General features: G+C 40.3%; 1 pseudogene; it reads right to left on the bottom strand.

Annotated features, from left to right (window-relative positions):
- Positions 1-1,008: 1,008 nt before the first annotated feature.
- LOC131911064 (small ribosomal subunit protein eS6-like) lies at positions 1,009-1,783 on the bottom strand (annotated as a pseudogene).
- Between the last annotated feature and the right edge of the window lie 16,770 nt (positions 1,784-18,553).

Below are 18,553 nucleotides of genomic sequence, written 5' to 3'. Positions count from 1 at the left end.
ACAGAAGTAGTTATTACTGAGAACAATCATTGCAAAGCATGTTCCTTTAGTGGAAAGTTACATCTGAAATCTGTTTATCTTTTAGTATAAAGCCTGTTAGCAAGGCAAACCTGTCTAACTTTTCTCAAAAGGAAACCTAGTAACTCTAGAAAAAGGAAGGTCTAATTTTTACATATGAAATGAGCTAACAAGGTGGCTGTAGCCTTGGGGAAGAACCTGGTTGCCTGCTGCTGTAAAGCTGACAAAGCTATAGTTAGTCCAATACCATCAGAGAGCTGAGAAGGATACATTATAACAGAAAGTATAATCCAAATGTCTATGTATCAGTTAAAATGACAGAGACTGGTCCATTACCTAGACAGTCATCCCAGGCTCCTGTGGTCTCCATGGCATTGGGGGCAGAGGTACTAGGGCAGCATCAGTCTTCAGCTATCATGTTCAGAAGATGAGAAGCTTCCCTGTGGAGAAGGAAGATGGGGGACTGACCTTACTCTGTCTAGGCAAAATGGGGCAATCAACTCTCCAGTGTCCTGCTTGTCCACAATTTGGGCTGGGTCCTGGCCGCAGGTGCTGCATTGGAGCAGTCTTGCCCAGTGGTTAGGGTTATCACAATCCAGGTGGAGTCGTCATGATGTGCCATCATCTTCTTTGGAGAACTTGGGGTCATTGCTAGGAGCTGGGGGGTCTCTTTCATAGCAAGCTTTTCCACTAAACATTTTAAATGTCATATCAGATCTCTGTTTGTTTGAGAACCATTATCTATTAATTATACCTCAGCTAAACAAACCTAGACCTAACCTTAAAAAACACATATATCTTTTACCCCTGTAAAAAGATCTTTCAACCCCCAAAAGGTGGAGACTAGGTTGAGACACTGTTTCAAGTTCTTTGCCAGACACCTAAGCAATTGTCTTGCTGCATCATAAGATAGGAACATCCCAGTTTCTGGTGTTTAGTATTTGGTGCTCATAGCTGTGGCCTTAATTTTTCTTTTTAAGGTATGATCATTTATTTGTTACCCTTAAAGACTTTCTTTTGACTGGACTCACACTTAGAAGTAGAAGCTCTCAGAGAGGACAGCCTACGTACTTGTTCCTGGTGCTTTTCTTTGGCTTCCTTCATTCTCTTGGCCAAAAGTTTAGCATGCTCTGCAGCCTCCTCCTTGTTTTTCTTTGTTTGTTCTTTCTTTAGAGCAATACACCAGCCAGCGTTTATGTTGCAGCATACATGGAGTAATAAGACGCTGGATCTTGGGTGCTTTGGTCCTGGGCTTCTTATCTTCTCTGTTGAACGACTTTCTGATCACGTATTAACGGATATCATCTTCTTTAGAGAGATTAAAAAGCTTTTGGATTCTGCTAGCTCTTTTAGGTCCCAACTGACTAGGCACAGTACTATCTGTCAGTCCAGGAATATCCTTCTCTCCTTTTTTTTTTTTTTTTTTTTTTTAACAATAACCAAATTGAGAACACTGAGACTGGCATCCATGATGCATCCTCAAACAGACTTGTGCTTCCTCTCTCCAGTTCTCCTTGGTCATAACAAGAATGTCCCTTACTCAACAGCAGGTGCACTCTGCCATGGGTCAAAATGCCTTGCTTCATGGGAAAACTTTCTTTGTCATTCCTGCCATTGGTTCGGACCACACAACCCTTTCACTCTTCACCCAGAGCATCAGCAGCCACTTCTGTGGCCATGCGCTTCTCTTAGAATGTTGGAAGCTTGCGCTCATCGTTCACTTCCATGAGTTTCTGACAGCAGGGAAGGAGATATTCAGCTTCATCTTGACACAGCCGACCGCCTAGGAGGCACTACGACAAAGAGACCCGGCTTCCCCTTAACCCAAGTCACCTGTGGCCTTAATCTTTAACCTTTTGTTTTTAAATTGAAATATTAATAATATAAAACATTTTATAAACTTTAAATGCTCCATAGTCTTACAAATTTAAATATTTTAAAAGCTGTTCCTTAAAAAATAGCAAGTTTTTAAACTTAAATTTTTTGTAAAACTCCAAAATTTTCTCTAAAAAAATTTTAAAATCTCTCAACTGCGTGTTCCTGCAATATCAAAACTCAAGTACCTTTTATTTATTTATTTATTTATTTATTTATTTATTTATTTATTTATTTATTTTACTTCACGAGGGAAGATACAGGGCAGAACCACAATCTGCATAAGGCAAAACCAAGGTCCAACAGGAGAAACAACACAAAGCTCATATCTGGGATTCATTCACATCCCTTCAGGCTTTTCTGAGGGGCTTGGGTCACCTCCTTGGCCCCATCTTTGCAGCATACACATAGCCTGCCTTCTAGAGCCCAGCTTGCTCCATTTCGTTGTGGCTGGTGCTTCTGGTGACTGTCACATGGCACTGGCATTTCCAAAACTGCTGGGGTCCACCATTGCAACTGGGCTCTCTTTAGGAACTCCAGCCTTGCCACACATTTGCGAGTCTCAGCTGTTCCCTATGAACCCTTCATGTCTTTCAAAGCAATATCACCTATGTGACTCTTACGTTACAAAGTTTGGCTGCCAGAGCAAGGTCCGTTCTTGCATATGAAAGCATGGAGGGACAGCTTTAATACCGTATTAAACAAGCATTATTTTTAAATCCTATTTTTCATAAACCTTGTTTTCAGGATAGGGCAGGAATTATCATCTAATTACCATCCTAATCCAAGTACCTTGGAAACCTATTGTTGCCTCCTTGGTAGGCCCACTCCATGTGATCACCTTTAATCAAGATGGTGGTGAAGTCACATGACATCTGCCCTCGCCAGTCCTAGCAAAGATGGCTGTCAGCCACTTGGCTGCTTAAAGGTGGTGGCAAGCCAAGTGTTGCTTAGATCCCAAAACAGAATCATGCCACGTGGTTCTTTTCAGATTATCTGTGCATAGATTTTTAACTATCAACTCCCAGTGTTACTAATTTTAGGTTAGCTATTTTTTCATAGATTTTCCAGATTTTTAACCATACACAATAAACTTGTAAATCTTGAGTTACAGAATATTCACTTTTTTTTTTTTTTTTTTTGCTGTTCTGCTTTGCTTTCTTTCCCCCGCCACAGGGTCAGGGAGATCAGTTAACACAGGACGGAGACTCTTAATGACCAGAGAGCTCAGAGATAAATTCTGTGCCCCAGCCAAAAGCAGCCATGGCAGCAGTGGTAACTGGTGGCTGGTGGTGACAGAGACAGCAAAAATATCAGCCCCGTTTCTGCTTCAGCTCCATGCTGGCAACAGAACTTACAGACACACACTGAGGTCCCATTGAACCCCCTCCATGACCGCACAAAACAGATGCAGACTATGACTCACCAGGAAGCCGCTGTAGATGCCTGCTGGCATTTCTCGGCCTGTCACTTCACCCCTATAGTCCACAGAATGAAGGCAGCCTCGGAGCCCTGTAAGGTCTCCAGCCATGTGCCTCCTGAAGCAGCCCATCAGCCCCGGAGATGGGAGCAAAAGACCAACTTTAGATTTTGGGTGGGTAATCTGAATCTTTCTGGGAGTCTGCAGAAAATGTTAATCCCACCGGCGGAGAATAAGACCACTATTACAGTTTAAAGTCAAAATTGAAGCAAGTTTTAATTAAATTCTGGCCAGGTCCATACCCAGGTTCCCAGGAAATGGCCCTGAGTCAGGTCTTTCAGGGGCTTAAGTATTTCCCATGAGGTCCAATCAGGGGCAGGCATACATCCTGACATATTTCCTGCCTGTGATCCTCCTGCCCACATGTGATCAAGCACATCTGGTGTAGCTGGGTCAAACAAACTTGTTTAGAGGAGTGAAAAACATGTGCCTCGTTGTCTCCTATAAACAATAGCCTCCCGCATTTCAGGAACTGTCTGTCCTTGGGCAAGGGCTTGCAGATCAGAGGCATTTTTGTTTCATGGATCTCTTAGTCATAGTAATTAACACTTAAAATGTAACTTTGCCTCTCACATTATGCCACGCCCTAATCACAGTCCATCGCAGAGGGAAGTCAGAGCAGGAGCAGAAGCAGGAACCTGGAGGCAGGAGCATGGAGGAGTGCGGCTTGCCAGCCTGCTCTCCATGGCTCACTCAGCTTATATTTTACAAAATGCAGGGCCACCTGCCCAGGGATGGCACCACCACAGTGGACTTGGCGCTCCCACATCAGCCATCAATCAAGGAAATGCTCCACAGACTTGCCCGCAGGCCAAGCTGACCGGGCCATTTTCTCAGCTGAGGTTTCCTCTTCCCAGATGACCTTAGTTTGTGTCAAGTTGACAGAAAGCCGGCTGGCACAATGATCTTTAATTTTATTGCCTAGGAGTTCTAGTTTAGTGTGTGTCTGGGAAAAAAGAACCAGCTTAGGACCAAATGTTTTCAGCCACAAGAAGCATAAAGTTAACTTATCTCTAGTTAGATTTTTTTCATCCCTGCCCCCCAAATACTTACAAGTGAAATTAACATAATTATCAAAAACAAAACCAGCTGGAATACCAAATGGCAATTTTTCTCTTTTATATTTATATCATTCCTTGATATATTGGAGGAGTGGCAGGAAAAAAAGACTGAATGATAGGAAATTAACAAACTTAGTGTTCTGAAAGCAAACAAAACCAAAAAGAAACCAAATGCTCTGAAACCATCTTCTGAAAAAATAAAATGCAACACGGATTCCTTAAAACTTTAAAATCCAGTGCCCTCAGACTGAACCCATGGACACTCAGCCAAAGCAAGGGTGGTCTGAGCCCCAGAAAAAAACCTCACCAACTTCTACCCAAGGAGGCAATGCTGGCAGGGTGGGCATAATGGGCCATGCTGGTATTTGGTGCCCACCCAGGTGAGTCCTCCAGTGAAAGATCATCCTTGGGGCCCCACAGTCAGGCACCTAAAAATGTCAACTCAAAAACACAGCTCTCACTCCAAAAGGAATAAGAGATTGTTTATCCTGGAGCCATGGAAGAGACCACAGCCCAGAACATAGATTGAAGTAACCCAGATACATGTTCCGATATGGTAACGGCTAATGAACTTTTCACAGTGATAGAAGAAAGAAAGTCATGACTCGTAGCATTTTGAAAATACATTTGTGGAAACATCAAAGTCGGGGAAGTCTCTGTTATAATCCTCAGATGTTTTCTGGTGACATCAAAACCTTGGGGTTGCTGGAAGGGATTTGTTTTTACATTCCAAAGGATTTATCAAATAGTCTCAAGGATGGACGTTAGGTCACTGTGGGCAGTGAATGGCTTATGGGAACTAAAGATAGCCCAGGATAATTTGGCTCTGGACCTGTCACATTCCAGCAATCACAGGCATTCTAATTAGTCAATCAGCCTTGGAGAGGTTTAACACAGGTGCAGTTTTTTTCTCTGGGAACTTCAGTTCACACTGAATTAATAATAATACTCAACTATATAAGAATGAAATATCATATAAACAGTATATATAAAAATAATAGTTACATGTAATTATATTAATAATCAAGGATGGACTTGAAATAATACATACAAATTCCTTAGCTTATTGATTGACAGACACCAAGTGTTCAATAAATATTATTTTGTCTTTTTTTTTTTTTTTTTACCTTTGTTCCTAAGAAATAGAACCTCCTACAGAGCCAAGGAACTTGTCCACCATTGTATGCGTGATGATTAAAGTGTTTCTCGTTTGGTGTAATTGAGCACAATGGGTTCACTGGGTGAGTGCGTAGCCAAGTACAACAAGGTGATAGAGTGAAAAATATTATTCACAGCAAGTATGAGACCTCTAGAGCAGTTCTCAAAGTGATGCTTCACTTCCAAAAAAGACCTGGCATCAGATATAGAGGTGGGCACATTCCTGAGCATGTACAGTTCACAGTTTGAGGCCAGCCTTCTTCACACATTACCTGTTCAAAATGGCCAGCCAGGAGACTGGAGAGAGATGGCTCAGTGGTTAAGAGCGTTTGTTGCTCTTCAGAAGGACCGGCTGGCTAGTAGTCAGCACTTGTATTGAGTGGCTCACCACTGCCTGTAACTCCAGCTCCACAGGATCTGATGCCCTCTTCTGGCCTTTGTGAGCACTGCACTCATATAAATATCCCCATATGCACACACACATATAGGCCTGATCTCAAACAAAAGAACAATTTGACGAAAGGTTTCCCATGAGTTAAGCGGGAAGCATCTCTCTCCTTTAAGTTGAGGAACTTGACACCAAAATCACCTGTCTAGCTGCCAACGACGTGCTCAGTGTTTTCCACTGAGAGTCCAGCATCTTTTTCTTTAGTTCCCTCTCCTGGGATAAGTGTGTTTACACTGGATTCCTCTACGTGACTCATACTCATTTTATGCAGCACATCTCTCTAAGCAATGTCTCCCCAGGTAGGAATTGGGAGGTGTGCAATCTCTTACACATTGGGGTTTAGCTCCCTCTGGTTAAATTCAAGAGATGAGTTTTAGGTAATGAGAAGAGGGATCCAGGTGTGATGGTGCATACCTGTAGTCTGCCATAGTAGAAGACTTGTGTGAGTTTCTGGAGTGTGAGTTTGGCCTGGGAAATATGGCTAGGGGCCTTTCCCTGACAACACAAAAGGGGTTGGGCCTCCATTAGGACACCTCTTCTGAAAACAGTTTGCCACTCTCCGGACTAAACTCTGCAAAACACTAAGATGTGAGGATGTTTAGTTTTGGGCTACTCTGCCATGCCTCAAGGAAAGAAAAAATAAGGCCCCCCACTAACCTTGTGTGCCTCTGGGAACTGCTTCCTCATCTCAGTAAAGTTTGTGGGACTCATGTTAGTCTGTTCACTTAAACTTAGAAGATTGTTTCCAATTCCTATTTCCAGGAGCCCAAATCTAATTTCACTCCTTTGCTCCAAGCTCTGTTTGCTTATCCTGATATTTGATTGTCTCTGTCAATCTGGTACCCAGATATTTGGTCCAACACCAGTCTAGATGTTTCTATAAAGCAATGTTTAAAAATGTGATTAGCCCTTTCAATCTGTAGACTTTGAGTAAAGCAGACAATGTGTGCAGACCTCATCTAATTAAAGGTCAGAAGAGAAAGAGACTGATCTCCCCAGAAGGGGAAAGAGTTCTGCTTTCTGGCTGCTTTTAGACTCTAGGTGGAGCGTGTGGCTCTCAGCCAGGCTGGCATGCTTTGACAGTTTAATACTTTTACAATCACAGGAAACAATTCTTTAGAAATCAGCCCCCCTCTCTCTTTTTCTGTATACATATGCACATATCCCATTCATTCTGCTCCTGTGGAGAACCCCCCGGCAAATACAATTATCTTGCAAAGCCACAGGGACCTAATTCCTCAGCCATACTGGACTTCACCCATGGCAAGAATTCAGCGAGGAGGTAAATGGATAGTAAACATCTGGACAAGCCAGATCCCAGGCTTCTGAAGGACATGGTACTTCCCTTTGGCATTTCTAAACTTAGTTGGCTTCATACTCACTTTTTAAGGTTATCTTTTAATGTTATGAAGATTCTCATTAATGATATATAGTCCTACCTAAATCTCTTTAGTTAACTTTAACATAGCGCCCCCCCCCCCCATTAAATCAAAACAGAAAAGAAACACCAGGAGAATAGCTGTGGCGATGTGCATTTGTGTGTAATGCTTGAGTACGGCTGTATGGACAGAAGTGTACCTTGTTCTTTAGCAAAAACACTCGGGTCCACACACCTAGGGTTGGAAGAGGGGGTTTGTATGCTAACCTAGACAAAGGAAGGCCACAGCTAACTACAATTCCTGTGCATTCTCTCCAAGCAGTCAAATGCCTAATATTTGTTAATAGACAGTTCAAGCACCATCAGTAGTTGATACAAAATGATTTACTGACTAGCTTAACAACTCTGTCCTATAGCTTGGTGTGATGGCTATTCTTGGTTGTCAACTTGACTACATCTGAAGTTAACTAAAACCCAAGTGTCTGGGTACACCCTTGAGGGTTTTTTTCTTGATTAAATCATTTAAATCACTTTTAATCCAGATCTTCTGAGGTGGGAAGATGAAATTTAATCCAGATCTTTTGAGATGGAAAGATCCACTTTAATCTGGACCACACCTCCAGCTGGAAGTCTATACAAAAGATATGAAAGAAGGAAGCTTTAGCTCTTTGCCTGCTTGCTCTCAATGGCAAGTTCATTCCTTCACTGGCATTAGAACCTACTTCTTCAGGATTCTGGCATATACTGAAGACCAGTGAAAACATCTAGCTTCATAACTGAACAACTACTAGATTCTTGGACCTCTTATTATTAGACAGCCATTGTTAGCTCATCTTGGCCACAGCATGTAAGCCGTTCTAATAAATACCATATATATGTATATATAGATACATACACATACATATACATTCATATATCATATATATACGTATATTCTATAAATTTAATTCCTCTAGAGAACCCTAAGTTCTCTTGGTATGCAGGTCAGGATTACCTGGTGGTCAGGATGCTACTCAGTAAGAACCGAGTGAGAACGGTCATTTTCAGGTTAAGACAGATCCCTACAAAGGATGCTTGGTTAAGATGGGTCATTACAAAGGATGCTTGGTTAAGATGGGTCATTACAAAGGATGCTCTAAAGCCAGTAAATGTGCATTTGTGGAAACTTAGAAATTATTAACAAGAAGACAATGTATACTGTCAACTATATGAGTACTTTTCTATATTTCCTTTGTTTTAAACATTTATTTTTGTTATTTTCAAATAGAGGGGTGGAGAACAGGGTCCTGCAAAGGCCAGAAGAGGGTATCAGACCCCCTGGAGATGGAGTTATAGGAGGTTATGAGCCACCCCACAGAGGTGCTGGGATCTAAACTTAGGTCCTTTTGAAGAGCATCAAGTGCTCTTAATTGCTGAACATCTCTCCAAGTTCATATTTCCTTTGTTTCAAAAAACACGTGTGTACGTGTGTGTGTGTGTGTGTGTGTGTGTGTGTGTGTGTGTGTGTGTGTTACTGGAGATTGAATCCAGGCATGCTAGATAATTGCTCTACCACTGAACTACATCCGGAGTCTCCCCTAGTTTTTATTTATATAATTGCACCTATAAGCTTTCAAATGTTTCTTCAAAGAAATTAAATTGTTCTTAAACTCATAGAAAAAATCAAGAAATTGAATCAAAGGAGGTCACACATTCTTCAATACAGAAAGAACTCTTTCTTGGCCTTACCAAATAATCTGAGCTCATGCTGTATGACCATTGGAGAATGCACAGAATTCTCAATGACTCCTTAAATGTTAAGAAAGGACCTAAGAGAGGAACAGTTGGAGTTCAAGAAGTACCCTGGGAGTGAAAAAGCATTAAAAGCAGAATGAAAGGCTCAGGTCAGGTCTTTCCATAGGCAGAGCGAGAGAAAGAAATAGGGATTAGATGTGGTATCTTGTCACTAGCTTTCTGATGATGAAGGGGAATAATGGGCAAAGTTGAAAGAAGGAAGGGAGGCCCTCGGGGAGGGTGGTACCATGCAGGCACTGATAATCACAGACATGTAAGTGTAGTGGTTCCTTTATTCCATGACGATTATTTTGGTTGATGCTCCCTTTCATATAAATTTATAGGCTATTAAAATTCCAAGGCAGCCTGGATAGAGATTATCCGCTGCACAATTAAGGATTATGGCTCCTCAGAAGATTTTCATGTTTGAAAAGCACAGCAGTGAACACTGACAGCAGGAAAGAAGTGAAAAGCAGCCTTACCAAGCAGGGCAGAAAGTTCATCCTCAGTTGTTTAGAACGTGACAGCAGCAACCTGTGGGGACTACCTAGAGCTATAAGATGGAGTATTAGCCTCAGTTCTGTAAGTAAGAGATAAAAGATGACAGTCCTTATTAGAAGCATCCTTCCCCTTTGCTTTTGAGGCTGGTTACTGACACAGAGAGATGAAACCTGTAGTGTAAGATGAAAAGAAGGGCTGTTTCATAGGGAGGACTTCCACTATGTGTGCGATGTCCAGCAATGTTTGCTTTTGACAGGCTCATGTTAAGCAATGTAGAATGACAACACAGAAATTTAAACAGGAAGGGGAGAATTGGAGAGAAAAACCTAAGAGTGTAAAGAATAATATCCAAGTGTGAGTTTACTGGTGTTGTTATAATTTTGAATAAGCACTTGTGATGTCACTTGGCTTTTAAAAATTTTATAACGCGTTCATAAAATGAAAAATCTTGCAAAGCATATGTCTGGCCAGAGAATTTAGGATATATGAAGCCATTTTTTCAAATAGCTTACATTTTATTTATTTATATATTTTATTTGATATATATATACATAAAATTTGATGTATATCAGGTGTTTTGTCTGCATATACATCTGCACAACAGAAGAGGGCATCAGATACAATGAGACTACTGTTATAGACAGTTATGAGCTGCCATGTTGGAGCTGGGAATTGAACTCTGGACCTTTGGAAGAGAAGCCAGGGCTCTTAACTGCTATACCATCTCTCCAGCTCCCATGATGACTTTTAAAGCTCATTAATGACAAGAAAACTCAATTTTAAAATGGACAGATGATTGGAATCTCTAGATTAACAATTCTCAGAAGAATGCACACAAATGGCCAACAGCCACAAGGAACGATGTTTTAAGCATTATGATATCAGGAAGGCATCAAAACCATAATGAGATGCCTATTAGTACCTACTAGGATGGCTAGAATGTTAAAAAGATGGGTGATAACAAGTATTGGAGAAGATGTCTAGGTCTGGGGTCCTTCTTACATTGCCAAGAGACTTATAATATGAACAGCCACTTTGAAAAACAGTTTATCAGTTTCTCAAGATGTGAAACATTAACAATTCCACTTCTAGGTATATACCCAAAAGAAATCAAAACAATGTCACATCAATAATTGTATATGAATATTCATAGCAATGCTACATAATAGCCCTCAAATAGAGGTATGCAGGTGTCCATCAATGGATGAGTGGACAGATGCAAGGATGTTCTTATTGGAATGGTATATTATTGGGCCATAAACAGGAATGAGAATCAAATCCACACTACAGTGTGGATGATGCTTGAAAGTAGCAAATAAACACCAGTTCTGTGAATAAAATATTTCATAGCTGAGCCCTGTGGTTTCTTTCGCAGATGATGAAAATGTTCTAAGATAAACTACTGATGATGCTTGAACTTCAGGAATGTGCTCCAAACCAGGAACCATGCAATCTATAAATATAGATTTTGTGGTATGTGGATTATATTCTGAGAAGACTATGAAGAAGATGAAAATACTTGACTATGAACAATTTCTTGAGAAGTAATGATGAACAAAGGTTTAGAGTCTTGTACCAACCATTCTTTGTTTTCTAATCTTGTGAATAACTGTACCACCATTGTTTGATTGACTGAATGTTATCTGACCAACCTAATCCTCATTTTTATTCATTTATTCATTTTTTACTTTCTTAAAATTAGGAGGGACAGTGGGACTTTGTCAAGATGAAGGAAACACACTATTTGTCAATGTCAATTACAATGTTAATGTTCTTTTGGTGCTCTGATAAATGTCCAGCGTCTGTCAGAATACAGTTTTAAGATAATTCAATGTTTTGTTCCAATGAGATGGCTTAGCAGATAAAGGCACCTGCCTCCAAGCTTGATGTGTTTGATTCCTGGGACCTATATGATGGAAGGAAAGAAAATATATTCTACAGAGGAAGAGGAAGGATAGTAGAAAGAAAAGATGGCCCTGTTTCTTCCATAGAACTTTCTCATGTTTAGCTGTGACACATTATTCATCTGTACTTTGCATATGTCAAATATTTAAATGATTTATATTTCACTTCAAGTAACCTTGCATCAGGGATTTTCTTTTTTTGTTGATATAAGTTTCAAATTCATTAAAAAACCTTATTTATCTGTGTATGTATGTATGTCTCTCTCCTCCCTTTCACTGTGTGTGTGTGTGTGTGTGTGTGTGTGTGTGTGTGTATACAGTGAGTGGGCTTGCACAGATGCCAGAAGAGGGAATCCAGTGGCCTCCTACACCATCACTCTCTGCTGGTTTCTCTGTAGAGAGTCTAACCTCAAACTCTGGGCTCCTGCTTGGCTAGCCCAGAAGCCAGAAAGCCCCAGAGATCTGTCTCTGCCCTGCTTGGGGTTGGGGCTACAGGTATCTGCCCGGAATGTGGGTGTGAAGCATGGATGGTGGAAACCACATTCCAGTCTTCTTGATTCTGGAGCAAGGACTCTTACCTGCAGAGTCAGCTCTCTACTTCCTTTGTAATCATTATTGTATGAAAAATAATCACCTCCTCTGCAAGATGTTTACATCCTCACCCCAGGTCTGTGACTGTTACCTTACATAGAATAGACTTTCCAAATGTAGTTAGATTGGGCACTATGTAAGCCAGACTCCCATTGCTATAACAAGTATATCTTGTACTTAGTTTACAATGATAAAAGATTTAAGGGCTGGAGAGATGACTCAGTGACTAAGAGCAGTGACTGCTCTTCTAGGGGATCCAGGTTCAGTTCCCAGTATCCACGTGGAGACTTAGAACTGTCTGTATCTTCAGTTCCAGGTGGGCTGACACCCTCTGCTGGCCTCTACAAGCACTGCATGCATGTGGTGCACGGACTTAGACGCAGGCAAAACACCCATACACATAGAAGTAAGTAAGTTTTTCAAATTAATATTTTTAAAGAAAAGAAGACTGATCCTTGGCTATGGGCTCCGTCATACAATTGTCTGGCCCCATTTCTTTGGTTTTCAGCAGAATGGATCTACTTGTCTCATGGTTTAGAAGTGAAAGATATCGGGCAAGGGATGTAGCTCAGTGGCAGAACCCTTTCAAAGAATGTGAAAGTTTATGGGTTTGATGCTCAACAAAGATTTTAAAAAATAAGAAAGTGGTTAAAGGGATTGAGGAAGGAGTCAGAGTTCCACTGTCCCATCCAGTGACTAAGTACCTCCCCTAGGACCAACCTCTTACAGATGCTACTCTGGGGACCAAACTTTTAACACATGGGGGCATTAAAGATCCAAACTACAGTATGGGTTTTGAGATGGAAAGATTATCCTGATAAAGTACCCGAGCCTGGTGTAAAAACAGGAGGCTTGATGAAGGGACAGGTTGTGAGTTGTGGTAGAGAATTGCCTAGTATGCACATAGCTCTGGGTTACAACCTCAATACCACCAAAACTAACCAAGAAACCAACCAACCAACTAACAAACAACTTCCACCACAGGAGGCAGGGGAACATGAGGAGATGTGACCATTGGAAGCAGAGATCAGGACTGAGGAATGATGTGAGTATCTGAAAGCTGGAAGTTAGGGAGCAGATTATATTATAGACCTTCAATGAAAAATACTGCTCTACTGACAATTTTAGTCTTCTGACCACCAGAATAACTTGCATTTAACCATTGATTTGTATTAATTTGCTATGGTAGCAAGAAGCAGCATACACAATTATGGTAAAATGTGCTTGATTATTGACCTAATGAATCACAATTTTCCAACCCATTTTTGTTTCCCCAGAGCAAACTTTCTGAAATAGCAACTGAATCAAGGCAGCTGGGTCTTCATGGACCCGGCTTATGAGTGCTTATAAGTTCAGTTTATGAATGCAAAGTAGGTCCAGTTTCCATGACTTGGCCATCAAGGTGGTCCTGGATTGTGTCTACCAACACCACCATTGCTTTCCTGTCCGTGGAGAAGTCTTATCACTGAATAGCATCACAGAGCGCTGTGCTCTGCTCTGCAACAGAATGAAAACTCATTGTTTTCTCAATTATCATTACTTGGGAAACAAACTTCAAGATGAACATGAGCAAAGAGCACAGAAACCAAACATTCCAAGCTAAAGAGTGGAGGATGGAGCCGGGCATTGGTGGCGCGTGCCTTTAATCCCAGCACTTGAGAGGCAGAGGCAGGCGGATCTCTGTGAGTTCAAGGCCAGCCTGGTCTACAAAGCGAGTTCCAGGAAAGGCGCAAAGCTACACAGAGAAACCCTGTCTCGAAAAACCAAAAAAAAAAAAAAACAAAAACAAAAACAAAAACAAAAACAAAAACAAAAAAAAACAAAAGAGTGGAGGATAGAAGAATTTGAAATCTTCAGTTTTGGGAAATCTAGAATCTGTTGCCATAAATATAGCTCAGCAAGTGATAACTTATAATTGCCAAAGTTGATGGGTAATTACATAATCGAGGCAGAGGGCAGAGCTTGCATTTGCCTCCTTGATTAATTATCACACCAACCAACTTCTTGTTTGCATACCAGCAGTTTCTGTTGTGTTTCTTAAAGTCAGCTGGAGTTCCAACAGATGTGAGCCCAGCAGCAGCTGTAATGGATGGTGGTGGAGAGGGTCTTGTAGACACACACGCATAGTGACTAGCCTCTCAACTGCAGAAAGCTCAAAGCTTCCTCTCATTCACATTTTACTGGAGGTAAAAAGAAATTATGGAACTACTCTTCACTGAATGCCTTTAACCCTAAGGGCAGATAGGCTAGGTTAGGCTACACAAGCTATGGATTCTGAGGCTCCAGTTCACAGTGTTCAATTAAACTTAATCAGACACATATGGGCCGCTGTAGACTATTGTTAATAAGCTGCATGGTGATTATGGAAATGGCTATTAGTTCAGTTGAATGACTATAATTGGTATTATTTGCACAATGAGCCATTTTAAAACAGTTGCTTTCTGCTTTTCATTTTTGGAGTCCTCCTGAGTCTGTAATCAGAATGAAAATCACTGTTTTCTCTGCTATTTTTTAAAAAAATCTGAGTCATCAGACTGTGGTGGTATTGTGTTCCCCGAAATATTGTGCACCCTAATAAATTTATCTGGGGTCAGAGACAGAACAGCCACAATATTAAACATAGAGGATAGGCAGTGGTAACACACGCCTTTAATCCCAGCACTTGGGAGGCAGAGCTAGGCAGAAATCCATGTGTTCAAGGATACAGCCAAGCATGGTGACTCACGCCTTTAATCCCAGGGAGTGATGGCAGATAGCAGAAAGATATATAAAGCGTGAGGACCAGAAACTAGAAGCATTTGGCTGGTTAAGCATTCAGGCTTTCAAGTAGCAGTTCAGCTGAGATCCATTCTGGATGAGGACTCAGAGGCCTCCAGTCTGAAGAAACAAGACTAGCTGAGGATCCAGCGAGGTGAGGTAGCTGTGGCTTGTTCTGGTTCTCTGATCTTCCAGTTCACCCCAATACCTGGCTCAGGTTTGATTTTATTAATAAGAACTTTTAAGATTCCTGCTACATCAGACAGCCCCCCTTTGGAAGAGTGATGGTGTAGAGGTCCCCAACATGTACTCTGTGCCCTCACTCAAGGGCCAAGATTACCCCTAGGATTGGCCTTTGTAATTCTGTTCTCTTCCTGGGATACAGCCTGTGCACTGCACTGGGCAGTGAACTTTTATGCCTACAGGCTTTGATGAGTCCATTATGAGTACAGGTGGACAGCAGTGTCCGGGGAAGCTAAGCCTTAAGAACAGTATGTATTTTTTGTGTCTGCTTTCTTCCAACTATCATAAATAATGTTTTTGATATTAATTTATTTTTTTTTACATTTGCTTATTCTCCCCCTTTTCTCTCTCTCTGTATGTATGCACACATGTGCCAATGGGAGAGAGTGGAGGTCAGAGAAAAATTGTAGCAGCCGATTCTCTCCTTTTATCATGTGGGTTTGAACTCAGGTCATCAGGCATGGCGGCAAGCTTCTTTATTCACTGAGTCAATTCACTGGACTGAGGTTGATTTATATTCTGTCATGGACCTTTTTTTTTTAACGTTGAGAGGTATCTCATTATAAGAATATATCATAATATACATATATATATACACATAATAGGTTTTTATGTTCTTTTGTAAATGAACAATTTAGTTATTTACAGTTTGACCCATTATGTACAAAACATGAATGAATAATTCTGGAGGAATCTTATAGTGAACACACTTATTTGCTTCTTTTGGGAAGGGGTAGAATTCCTGAGTCCTAGAACAACTCTTGTCTAACTTTATTACAAACATCCAGATGGATTTATATCATCTTACAATCACACCGTTAATATTCGCCCATCTCCTTGCAAAGATTTCCTCTCACATGCTTCATAAAGGCATGCATGTTGGAAGTTTGACCTCTGAGTGGTGCTACTAGAGGTGAAGGCGTCTCTAAGAGGTGGGGTTTTGTGGAGGTCTTCAGGTCATGGGAATGTATTCTTTGGTATATTTTGGGGACTTGGCCTCCTCTCTTTTTTGCTCCATGTCCATAATAAGAGTTATGCCATGAGCTTCCATGGTGATGTGCTGCCTTGCTATGGGCCCAACGACACAGAGCCAACACAGCATGGACTAGATGCTCTAAAACTGAGTCAAAATAAACCCTCTCTCATTATAAGTTGATTCTCTCGGGTGTTTGTTGTAGTAATGGAAATAGATACCTGACTCTCCAAAATCTGTTGGGTGTGCAGCAAAACTAAAGATCAACTTAGATAGAAAAAAATCTCAATACTTCTGGGGTTTACATTCCACAAAACAACATGCGTGTCTCCATTTGTTATGTCTTGTTTATGTCAGCACTGTTTTTCTTTGAGAGTTTTTACATAGTTTTAAAATTAAATTTATTCAAAAGCATTTTATGTTATTTAATACTGTTATACATGGTAGCTTTCTAAAATTTAATTTCCAATTGTTTGTTTCTGGTATAGAGGAATACAATTGATTTTTGTGAGCTGACCTTGTATCCAACAATCACATTAAACTGAATCAGTTCTAGAAGTTTGTCGAATCCTTTGGGTATCTAAGCACAAAAGTTCTTTATCCATGAATAGCAGTTTTAACTTTTATTTCCAATTGTTATAATTATCTATCTATATATCTATCTAATTGATCAACTATCTTGATGTAGTCCAGTATTGGACAGACATGGTAAGAGTGGACACTATTTCATTGTCTTTTTATTCCCAACTTTGAAAGATATATATATACACACATATATATGTACATATATATATTCTTAAGAATATATATGTACATATATATCTTATATACATATATCTTATGTGTATATATATATATATGTATATAAAACAGTCCAACATTAAGAATGATAACAACTGAAGTTTTTTTTTTGATAGACATATTTTATCCAACTGAGAAAATACCTTCTTCTTATAGGCTTGTTCATGGCTTTATGTGTGGTCTAGTATTGCCTTTTCACAGGGTTTCTCTGTGTAGCTTTGCACCTTTCCTGGGACTCACTTGGTAGCCCAGGCTGGCCTCAAACTCACAGAGATCCGCCTGGCTCTACCTCCCGAGTGCTGGGATTAAAGGCGTGCGCCACCACCGCCCGGCGCGTTGCCTTTTCTTTATGTTCTAAGTTCATTATATGTTCTGATCTTTTATTTTGTTAATGTGGTAAATTGCAGTGTCTTAGTTTGTCTGCGTAGTTATAGCAGATGGTCATCGGTAAGTAGTTACAAAGAATAATTTATTCTCACTGTTCTGAAAGGTGGTGTGTTCAAGATCAAGGTGCCAGCCTTGTTGGTGAATATTTATGTGGTGGAAGGTGGAAGGACAAGGGAGAGAGAGCCCGTTCCTACAAGCCCACTTCACAGTAGCATTCTTCACTTATGAAGGTGGAGCCTTCATGACCTGGGTGACTCTCCTGGCATACCATAATCGGTTGCACTGGGGATTAATTTATAACATATAAATTGTGGAGGAGATCCATTCAAATGGTATTGCACATAATTTGCCTTTTGAATGTTAAACTGATTTGCATTCCTAGAATAAATCTCACTTTGTATTGAGAGATTATCCTTTTGAAATATTGCTGAATTGATTTTTAAATATTTTATTAAAGATTTTTTCTCTTTCTGTTTATGAGGAATATTAATCTGTAGCTTCTTATGATGTCTTTTTCTCAATGTTGGTACTGGTTTTTGTAAATGAGTCTGGGAAATGTTTTCTCTCCATACACTGAATGGGTTTGAATATTGTTGCAATTATTTCTTCCTTGAAATTTTACTAGAATTCATCAGTGAATCCTGGTAGGGTTTTCTTTAAATCAACATTCAATTTCTTTAACAGAGTTATATTCTCAAGAGCTTTTGTTTCTTCTTGTGAAACTTTCTCCAGAGTTCTGTTTTTAAAGGGTTTTGTCCAATTCCAGGTAATTTCTCAAGTGTTCTGACAGCAGGATTTTTACATTGTTCGCTTAACTTTGCGTTAGCATCACAGGACCCACATGTCAGTCATGATCATTTTTCTTTTTCTTTCTGAGCTTTATTGGCTTTACTAATCTTAAACAAAAACAACCTTGGCTTTGTTAATTTCTCTACCTTCTGCCTTTGCCTTTATTCCATGGGATTCCTCTTATCCACACCTGCTGTTTCCCTTAGTGTCCATGGGTCACTTTGCTGTTAGGATTCTAGCTTCTTTGGGAGAAATCTTAGCTAATTGACTTTGGCTATTTTGTTTGAAGCAGTTATGTGTCACTCAGCTATGGAGACACATTGTTGAGAGATGCATTGTGATGTTTGCTGTTGTGTGAGCACCACAGTGAGCCCATACACAAACCAGAATGGTATAATATCATTAAGTGGTGTAAT

Source organism: Peromyscus eremicus, chromosome 5, assembly GCF_949786415.1.
Source record: "Peromyscus eremicus chromosome 5, PerEre_H2_v1, whole genome shotgun sequence".
In the NCBI taxonomy this organism is placed as follows: domain Eukaryota; kingdom Metazoa; phylum Chordata; class Mammalia; order Rodentia; family Cricetidae; genus Peromyscus; species Peromyscus eremicus.
Note: the sequence above shows the minus strand (reverse complement) of the source record. Positions and strands in the feature narration are given on the sequence as shown.